This window comes from Sminthopsis crassicaudata, chromosome 1 (assembly GCF_048593235.1).
Source record: "Sminthopsis crassicaudata isolate SCR6 chromosome 1, ASM4859323v1, whole genome shotgun sequence".
NCBI classification, from domain to species: Eukaryota; Metazoa; Chordata; class Mammalia; order Dasyuromorphia; family Dasyuridae; genus Sminthopsis; species Sminthopsis crassicaudata.
This window is the reverse complement of record NC_133617.1, coordinates 478,241,661-478,252,422: the sequence shown is the minus strand read 5'-3', so window position 1 is coordinate 478,252,422 and position 10,762 is coordinate 478,241,661. Positions and strand designations below refer to the sequence as shown.

General features: G+C 36.4%; 1 long non-coding RNA gene across 1 annotated transcript in view; it reads right to left on the bottom strand.

Moving 5' to 3' along the window:
* Window positions 1–603: 603 nt before the first annotated feature.
* The window catches only part of LOC141550454 (uncharacterized), a 69,942-nt gene continuing 59,783 nt past the window's right edge, over window positions 604–10,762 (bottom strand). The window contains exon 2 of the long non-coding RNA XR_012484605.1: window positions 604–746. This is a non-coding gene — a long non-coding RNA (uncharacterized LOC141550454). The remainder of the gene's footprint in view (window positions 747–10,762) is intronic.

The following is a 10,762-nucleotide window of genomic DNA, read 5'->3' as shown; positions in this document are numbered from 1 at the left end:
CTGCCTCCTTTAGGTTAAATGTAATTTGCCTTCTTTGTGCTATAAAATACCATTTGCACAAATTTGCCTAATTTAAACTTCCATATATTAATTAGCTGTATTCACTGTCCTATCGAGTCAACTGGCAATAAATGGAGGTCATTTACTACAAAATTTGCATATCATAAACTCTTTATTTCACTTTCCCAAAAAGTTCTCATTAACTAAATTTTATTCTTTCTGAGCTTTCCTAAAAAAGAATGGAGACCCTCTGTTTTAATGAATGACTTATAGAGGAGTAATACCGAATTCCAAAGTGGCAAAAATACTGCAAAATTTGGCTTCTCATGGCTAGATAACACTCACAAATAAGAAGTGTATGCTGGAATTCTGTACTAATGGCCAAGGTGGGGGAAATGGGTATAAGAAACACCTAGGATAATTATGGCATGCAGGAAATATAAATAATTGGCTGCAGATCTTTTCATCTAGGGCTAAGGCTCCCCAAATCAAGCAATACCCAGAAATATTATAGGTCTTTATAGTCCTATTGCATAGTATAACTTACTAGTCTGCAAAGTGGTATAAGACGTGTCAAATCATATACTCATACAACATTATAGCTAGAAGAGATCAAGCCCTTGTTCTGAAGTTCTCTAGTGGTATAAGAATAAATTGCCCATGACAAACAGAGTTGATATTCCAGATCTTCACTTTACTCTCCCAACACCTTCCACTTTTCACTTTTGCCAGCAGTTGAGACACACCTGAAATAAGGAGAAGGTGGTAATAGTCAATTTCAGGGGAGAAAATATGGTCAATTTTCATCCTTTACTATGTTTGTATAAAGCTAACCTATGGGAGTTTTTTTGTTTTTGTTTTTGGTTTTTTTTTTACTACTAATCATTACAGGTCATATCTGTGTGGGAGTATTCTCAGTGTCCCAACAACTAGCATTAAAGATATGCATTTAAATATAAAATATACATTCTTGAGATCTTGGATTTACAGTTGGAAGGGATCATAAAGGCATCTAATCTTCCTTCCTTATTTATAATTGAGGAACTGAAGTTTAGAGATGGTAAGCAATTCCTCGCCACACTCCCTCCAGGGGGTCTTCCCAGACACTGATATGTTAGACGTAAGTCTAGATATCAGGTCTCCCTAACTGGTGACAAGCTCTCTGTCTCCTCTGTCACAGCTCACATGGCTGTATGTGCTATCCAGTGAAGTTCCTGTTATTGAGATTTTCCTATATTTCAATGGGGCTTTCCTAAGAATGGCAGATTGAGAACCCTGTGGGACAGAGACTACTTTATATCTTTACCTTAATTGCTTCCATGTGCCATATGTATCCAGAGTACTGTATAAACAACAACAAAAAACAACAGGAGGGGAAGAATGTACTTATTACAGGAAATTCCATAACTAATGGGAAAGATGCCAGCTAAGCTGGAGGAGCTCTCAAACTGCCACAGGGGCTCTTGCCCAAGCTGAATCTCGCTGATCTGACTCATTTCTTGTGCACTACACACACTATCTCAGGGAGCAGAGAGTGGTGGATATTATCAAGTGGTATTGTTATGGAACAAGTAATTAAAATACTTCTCTTATAGCCAGAAGACAAGGCAAAGTGGTTTTATAATTAGAATTTGGGGGTTGGGGGGGGGGAAAGCTGGTTATTATGAGTCTTGATTCCAACAGTTTTTGGAGGTGAAGAATCCAAAGTAAAATATACTCTTTGCTACACTCTACAAAACATTTTCTTCTTTTTTAAAAATATTGCACAAGTGTACTTATAGTAGTAACAAAGCTGCTATTTCTGCCTAGGTAGCAGATGTCCTCTGTATAATGCTTAACAAGCTGTTGGTACTCAATAAATATTTATGGGTAACCATAATCCTCCCATGTTACAAGGGTTTTCTGTACTAATTTTACTATCATAGGTGGTGTTTTACATTGTATCAAAACTCATTTTATCAAAGTTTTTTTTTTAACATTCAAGAAAACCTGCCTTTTGGGGGTCAGAGACAAATTATTCACTCTCTGTTTCCATTTCCTTGTCTGCAAAATGTGGATGAAATGTTTAGGATACAGTTCTAAAAAATTTTTATTTAATGTTTTCACAGCAGAGGTAACCTGCACTGGATGACAGAAGATAACATACTGCTAGATGTGACTGTATTGATTTTTAGATAATCCAGTTCAGAAATGTCTGATGTGTATTATTTCTTTCTTGATGCAATTTAGTTAATAAAAAAAAAAAAGGTACGTGCAAATTGAGCCCCCTCCCAAAGTTGGAATGTAAGACTACCTAGGAAGAACCAAATTGATGTTTTCAGTATCTCTCACAACAGATTGAGAGATGCATGTGTAAACACTTAAGTTTGTAGCTGATGCTTTAAAATAGACAAATAGGAGTTCATCCAATCAATAAATATGTTTTCATCACCTACTACGAGCAAGGTACTTTGTCCTCTTGCAATAGGATTGATGAAGATAGAACTAAGAAAAGACAGGTAAGGTATGTATGTGAAAAACAATGTTTGTGTCCACACTGCCAGTCTTTCTGTTCCTTCTCTTGTCTCCTTTCTCACCTCAATCCTTCCCTTGAATTTGTTCTGCAGCCCCATTAAAATAGAAGGGAAGAAGATATTGTGTTAACCTGTACTTTGCAAAAGAAGAGAAAAGAGAAGAATAAGCTGTGGCTAGTCCAGAAGACAGAAAGCAAAAGATTGATAAATATAGCTTCTTTGACATGTGGTTGGATGGGAAGGTGACTGAAATAATTCTACAACAAGGGTTCTTCACCCAAGGTGTATAAACCAAAAAAATTTTTTGATAACTATATTTCAATATAACTGATTTCATTGTAATCCTGTGTCTTATTTTATATATATTTAGAAATATTATTTTGAGGAGTCCATAAGCTTCCCCAGACAGTCAAAGGGATTCATGTCAAAATAATAAAGGGTTATAAGTCCCTGATCTAGTCACACATAAGAAACTTTTCTCATACGCAAACCAGTCCCATTTGGATATTTGTAAGATATGACCAGGAGCCTTTAGAATTCCAATTATACTTAACAAATTCAGATGGTTCCCTGAATTACTGACAAGGTAATTTTCTTCAAATTGATATTTGGTCTTGGGCTTGTTCTATATAATTTCAACCCAAAATGTACTAATACTTTACTAAATGTGACTATTTCAGGGAACAAAGTTGATTTTCCCCCTTTGATTAATTGACTTGAATATAAATTTTCTAAGTTATTTTGTTCCTAAGAATAATTTGTTCACTATTGGTAGCATCCAAAACTAAAATAAAAAACATTTATATAAGACTTTGATGCTTATAAAACATTTTATAAGGAATATACAGATATCTTACCAACAGCTGATCTCTTCTGGTCCACATTTAGAAGGGGCATTGATAAAATGTAATGAAAAATAACCAGGATGATGGAGGGCATTGATAGGCCATATGATGACTATTTGAAGGCACTGAGGATGCTCATCCAAAGAAGAGAAGACTTGGAGCCTGAAAACTGTACTGAAAGAGGGATTTGACATATTCTTCCTGTCCTTGGATGATAGAACTGGGAAAAATGGGTAGGAGTCATATACAATTGTAGACAGGTTTGCTCATTGTAAAGAAAAACCTCTTAACAATTTGAATGGAGCAAAAATTGAGTGAGCTCCTCTTAGAAGGCAAGATCCTTTTCATTAAAACTCCTGTATTAGATCTCATAATTTTTCCTTTACACTTAGATCCTTTAGCAGTGGCAAGGACATAGATTGGGGTGAAAGAAAATAGATCAGAGACACCCAGCTAGAAAAGACCTTAAGAGATTATTATGTCCAATGGTTCTTGAGCTTTTTTTTTTTTTTTTTTTTTGCATCGTAAACCCCCTGTGGTAGTCTGGTGAAGCTTATGTACACTTTCTCAGAATAATGTTTTTAAACATATAAAATCGAATTTTAAAAGAAAGCAATTATATTGAAATACAGTTATAAAAAAGTAAAAAAAAAAAAAAAAAGTTTGTGGTCATCTGATCTAATTTAAAGCTCTCATTTAACAGATGAGAAAATTGAGGTCCATAAGAAATTAAGTAATTTGCCCATGATTACAGAGATATCAGCGGTGAAATTTGAATCCAGATTCTCTGATTCTCAATGGCACAATTTTTTGAGTACATGGCACTGCCTCTTCAAGGTCTTTAAGAGAAGGCTGGTTAATTATTTGTGGATGTTGAAAGGAAAGGAAAGGAAAAGGAAATTTTAAGTCAAGTACAGATAGAAAGACGTCTCTGAAGTCTATGTTTTCATCCTCTCTCTCAAATGTGCAATCGATAGGTAGCTTGGCATAGGGGTATATATTTTAGTCAATTATAAGAGAGAAAATGTGCAACACTTTTTATATAAACTTTCCTGAAAACATTTTCAATTATCTTTGGTATTTTAGGAAATTGAGAAAAGCCACTGAGAAGTACATCCTTTTGGTTTTATCCTTTTCTTTGTTTTCTGACCTCACATTGATGTTGTCCTTAACAGAATGGGAAATTTGTAAATGTTCTCTCTCATATTCACATCAGACCCTGGGGGGGGGGGGGAAATATTTCCAACTTCTAGCTTTTTAAATGTTGAAACCTTAGAGCCTTATGGAACCAATTTCATTTTATTTAAGTAAAAAGTGACAATGCGATTTTTTTTCTCCTCTTTAAAAAATTCAGAACTACTACAAGACTGGAAAGTCATTTACTTTAAGTGATAATGCTGCATAAAGAAACAGATCCTTGGCAAGGAATTTTTGGGCTTCAAAAAGGCTTTTATGATTGATCTGGGAATGACGCTGGGCCTCAAGGAGGCCAATGGCTGTCAAACAGTGCCACCTGATGGCACATGGCTCCAAATGCGTAACATAATTGTTATTTTTGCTTAACAGGATTTGTTGGTAAGGAACATAATCTTCTTTCCTCATGTATTGAAGTGGGAACAGTTTTGGTTCCTACATTTCCCTCTTTCCTTACTTTCATAATCATAAAGGGTAATATCTATTCCACCAGAGATAAGGCCTATTTTAAGAGAGGACCATTGCCAAGGAATACCTAGGGTTTGTGGATAATCAAAGAGCTCAGGTTGGGATAAGAAAGAAAGGTCCAGATGTGTAGGATTGTCTAAGGAAAGTAGGTCCATGCAGGATGCCACAGTAGGGGTGATGGTGCTGGCCAGCATGAAAGCACTGGGTGTCTGAGAAGGGAATCCATAAAGATGTGACATAGGACAAAGGAAAGGAAGGACAATGATGGAAGTCAAGCTTCAACTACTTCATAATATTCCTGGGTCCAACCTTGCTCCTTTCTCTGTAAGAGTGTCTCAACTTGATGTCCAAAAAAAAAAAATCAGAAAACTAATAAGATGCTATCTCTAGCCATCATACAATATTTGAGCTTCAAAATAAAAATTAAAAAGTACATGAGATGATCTATTTCTACCTGATCATTTACAAAGATCCAGAGAGATTAAATAATGTGATCAAGGTCACCCAGAGAGCCTGTGATTTCACCAAGGTTGCCCAACAAAGCCAGACAAATTTTAGTTTCCAGGTCTTCTTACTCCCATTTTTCCGACTTTGTCCCATACCATAAGATCACCAAAGGAATCTGCCCTATGGAACAATCAAATTTTCATCCTGGTCAAGAAATAATGTATATCCAACAAGATATTTTTACTTTTATGTGCCAGTGAGAAGTTCATAAGTATCTTCCTTAGATTTTCAACAAGATTCTGTATTTCGAAGAGAAGCAGCAAAAACTTCAAGGTAAAGCTTCTTAGTCCCTTAATCCAATGTCAGAGTAAAATTCTCTCTGAGGAAGTTCCCCAATGTGGCACTCATATTCACAGTTTAGATCATCAGCATGTGACTGCTATCTGGAGGTTCAAGGAGTATGGTTCCCTTTAGCTTCAAACCAAAGGTATTTATTGAAATCATAAGAATAGGAACTACAATACATTGTAGTCATAAACAAATACAAATTGTGTTCTCCCACAAATATATGTAGCACCAGCAGGAAAAGTAAGCACACACAAAGAGTATAACAGTTGTGAGGGACACCAGTAGGAAACAGCTGTGGCTTCTCATACTTCAGGGCTCTGAGGCCTTCCATACTTTTCATGATATCCTTATGCTTTCATGGAATCTGTGCTGGGAAGGTTGTTCCCCTCAAAGCTAGATCTACAACACTCCTGGTAACAAAGTTGGGTTCCCCAAAAAGAAACATCAGTTTAATTCATGGTACTTATCTAGTATATTTCCTAAATCATCATCGTTGCAAGTTAGATTATAACTGGCCAAAATTCAGTTTCCCCCAAATAATCATGTAGCCTGGGGGTTCAGGGTTCCCCATGTTTTTAATTTCCAAGATTTTCTTTTTGGCCCATGAAAATAAATGGATGGGGGAAAAATAAACTATCTATACCTTATCAAGCCTCTCTCTCTCTCTCTCTCTCTCTCTCTCTCTCTCTCTCTCTCTCTCTCTCTCTCTCTCTTTCTCTCTCTCTCTCTCTCTCTCTCTCTCTCTCTCTCTCTCTCTCTCTTTCTCTCTCTCTCTCTCTCTCTTTCTCTCTCTCTCTCTCTCTCTCTCTCTCTCTCTCTCTCTCTCTCTTCTCTCTCTCTCTCTCTCTCTCTCTCTCTTACTTGCCCTTTACAACCTAAAAATCAAAACCTGAAAAAATTATAACCTGAAAAGGGCATATCCATAGATATCTCTTTGTTTCCTACTCAACTGCATTCATTTTGGACTTTTGATTTTTTACCAAGTCATATATAAACTCATCATTGGCTAATCTTGTTATCTTACAAGATTTAGTATCCATGTATCAGTAGCCACTGCCCCTCTTTGTACTATATTTTGGGGAGTGGTGACAGTGTGGGTAATTTGTCTGTAAAAATTACTTCAGATGATGTGCAGGCCTATAGGGGAATAGACTGACACATCCCTTCTAGAAAATGATTGGATTGTAGATCCAGAAAAAGTTGAAAATAGAAGGGGGAAGAAGAAGATGAGTTACCTATGAGGACAGCAAGGCTATTGTGATGTAGTAAGAAAGTAGCCAGGGTTTGGAGAAGAGGGAGCAATACACAGAAAGATATCAGAGATGGGGAAAGGCAGAAAAGATCAGGGAACAGCTAGGATTAATTCAGATGAGATAACAAATGTCTGAAGGGGAGTAACTTGCATTAAGTCTAGAAAAATAGATCAGAGCTGTCATATGGAGAGTTTTAAATAGCAAGGGGAATCCCAGTCTGCCTGAGGATGAATCTGCCCCACCTGGAAATGCAGTTGGTCAAAGGGTCTGTGTGTATCATCATTGGAGTCATACCCATGAGTAGCCCCACAGGTTAGGCAGAAGACCCAGAATAGGAAATGTCAAGATACAAATGAAAAGTGAAAGCAAAGCCCAAAACACACACACACACAAATTAAGTGGAAGCGGAAATGGAATTTAATGAAAGACACTTGCCAACACATCACTAGTACTGACATTCCTTTTTCAATATACAATTTCAATGCTTGACACGATATTACACTGGCTATGTTCACAGCCAGCAAGATCTCAAGATGATAAAGAAGGGTACTAAAATGTAACTCTCTCCAGTGTTCCTTCTGGATCTATGATAAATCTTCATATTCCCAAATCAGCAGTGAGGTCCCATGTATGTGGAAGGCAAGTAGATCATCTGAGGTTGAGTTGGGTTTGCTTATATTAAAAAAAAAAAAAAACCTTACTTCTTAGACAGTTCATCAGTAAAATTTTGCTCTAGATCTGGCCTTGAAGATTTAGGGGCCATTGATTGATCAGGACATGTGGACTGTCTGAGCTCATGATTGATCTCTTGGGTAGCTTGGCTTTTAATTAGGAGGCTCCCAGAGCATGTTTTCACAACTATTCTGATAGTACCTTGAAGATGCTGCCAAGACTTTGGAAGGTAAGGGATAGGAAGACATTAAGAATTTTCCAAAAAACAAAACAAAACAAAAACTGTTGGGACTTTTAAGAGACAAGTTGAAGGCTTAAAAGTGATTACAACAACTAATGAGTCATTTCAGTCATGTCTGACTCTTCATGACTTCAATTTATAGTTTTTTGGCAAAGATACTAAGAGTGATTTGTTCTTTCTTTCTCCAGCTCATTTTACAGATGAGGAAACTGAGACAAAAGAAGGTTAAGTGACTTGCCCAAAGTCACACAACTATTAAGTGTACAGTATATTTAATGGAAGTATTTCTTTTGAGAAAAGAAATCTCTAAAAAAAAATGGTAGCTTCAGTATACAATAAGTGATACATGATTCCAATCCCCAACAGAACTCAGTTCATTACTAAGCTAATTTTTTATCAGGGGCACCCTGAATCCTGTGTTAGGAGTAGCAGTCACAAAAGTCACTGGCCAGCAAAGGCCACACATAACAATGCGTAGTTTGAGAGGGGGGGGGAATCTTATCTCTGAGATTGTCACTGGGAGATTGATATTGCCATCAACAGAAATAAGAACTTTAGAATGAAGAACAGATTGAGAATGGGAAATGGGAATAGATCATGAGTTCTGTTTTAAGGTGTCTGGAAATGCAGAAGCTCAGGAAAGCTCAGAGATGGAAATATAGGTCTGGGAGTCATATACATGGAGGTGATAATCAAAGACACAATAATGAAAAGTACTGAGAGAGAGGAAGATTTAGGACAGACCCCTTGGGGAATGTTCATTTTTAAGGGGAGGAGGAAGAGAAGTCAGTGAAAGAGATAGAAATAGAATGATCACATAGGTAAAAGGAAAATACAGAAGGTGTACTGACATGGTTGGTGGTTGGTCTTAGTTCTTGAAGAGGACCAAAATGACATCACTATGTTAGAGTTGAGTTAGTGTGTCCAGTTGTGGCTGATCAAACCAGTACGAGCTCAGAGGATCTGTCTGTCACAGGTCTGGGATAAATCGTTCATATAGACATTTGACGTGGGGATGTCTCTAAATCTATGCATTTCATGCTTCTTTTGAGCTACTGCAATTCTGTGCTTTGCTCATAGAGCACACCACCTCTGATGAGGGCACACCATGCTCAGGCTCCCATATCATACAATCAATTCCAAAGTTCTTCAGAGAGACCTTGAGGGTATCCTTGTATCACTCCTGATTACCTTGTGAATGTCTTGCTTACATGAGTTCTTTTAGGTAAACATAAATAACAGAGTCCAGTGAGAAAGAGATTATTAAAAAGAAAGGGGCAGAGTACCTTTAACAGTTAGAAATCTTTCACCATTATAATTAGCACAATTTGAATTATGCAATCTATTAAACAATTTGTCAAATCATTAAGAAATCATCATTAAAAAAAACTCTAGATAGAGTTCAAAGACACTTGTCAAAGCATTATTAGTAATCAACACTCCTTATAATAGAGAAGTTTTTGATGATTATTTATAATTTCACTGTAGAAAACAGAATCAAGCACAAGTTCAATGATTGGACTGTTATTACACCTGGCTATATTTGCAGAGTAGTTGGAAACAAAGTAAATTATTGGCAAGTTTTTAATTTTTTCCCTTATATTTTTGCCTTTTTTTTTTTTTTTTTTTTTTTTTTTTGGCTTGCAATAGAGGAAAACTGGGCAGAATTCACATGCAAAGTATTACCATTTGAAAATTAGACACTGACTTACACAAACATACAGAATCAAGGTGGAATGTTAGAAGATTTCATTAAAATGGGCAGGCACACAAAATATTTAGAGAATTAGGATTTTTAGGCTCATAAGAAGTTCATCAACACGTGTTCATTCAAATCATAGAATGCTAAAACTGGAATAAAGTTTAGAAATCATCTATTTCAAATTTCTCATTTTAAAAATGAATAAACTGAGACCTCTGAGGCACTATGATATAACAAATAAAGGACTGGCCTTGGAATCAGTCAGCCTAGATTCACTTTACATTTGACAAACAAAAGCTGTGTGATCATGGCTAATCTACTTAACCTCATAGTGCCTGCAGAATGACTTTTAAAATGTTAATGTTAATGTTCATTTGTATAAGGAATTTCTACACCAGGAGTTTCTGAAATCAGAGATCTCTGCAGAACAACTGAGGCCCAAAGAATTTGTGACTTGTTCCCAACAGCCAGGAAGATTCCTGAAAGAAGGGGCCAGGGAACTTGACTGAAGCCCTCATTTCATTCCAATTCTGAACTGTCTCTCACTTTGATTCCCTCAGAAGTATTCAGTCATTTTAGTCAAAGGATGCTCCACCCTCACCCCTCTATTTTCCTATCTTTATCTCATTATCAGCCAAGATGCTTTATTTTTAGCATGACAAAAAAGCTAAGAGAAGAAATCCTTTCCTAGGCAAATCTAAGCAACTTTACTGGTTAGGAATATTAACCAGGGTCAACTGAGAAAGCAGTCTTAAAAGTTCATAGAGTAACTCAGGACCAACAACTGAATCAACCAGTCAACCAATAATTGGAGGTGCCATAGTTTTTCTATGATATACCAAAGACAACTTTGCAAGTTTACATCAAAGGCAGAGCCTCAGGTCTCAATTCTAACTTTATCTTCCTTGGAATAAATAGTCTGTATGACTGATCGAGTTGCTTATTTTTATTTATTTTTTTTTGGTAGTCAATGGAAAGTTTATTATCATCAATCAGTAAATATTTATTAATTGCCTACTATGTGCCAGACTAGGGCTACAGGTGAAAAGAATGAAACAATCCCTATTTGCAAGAATCTA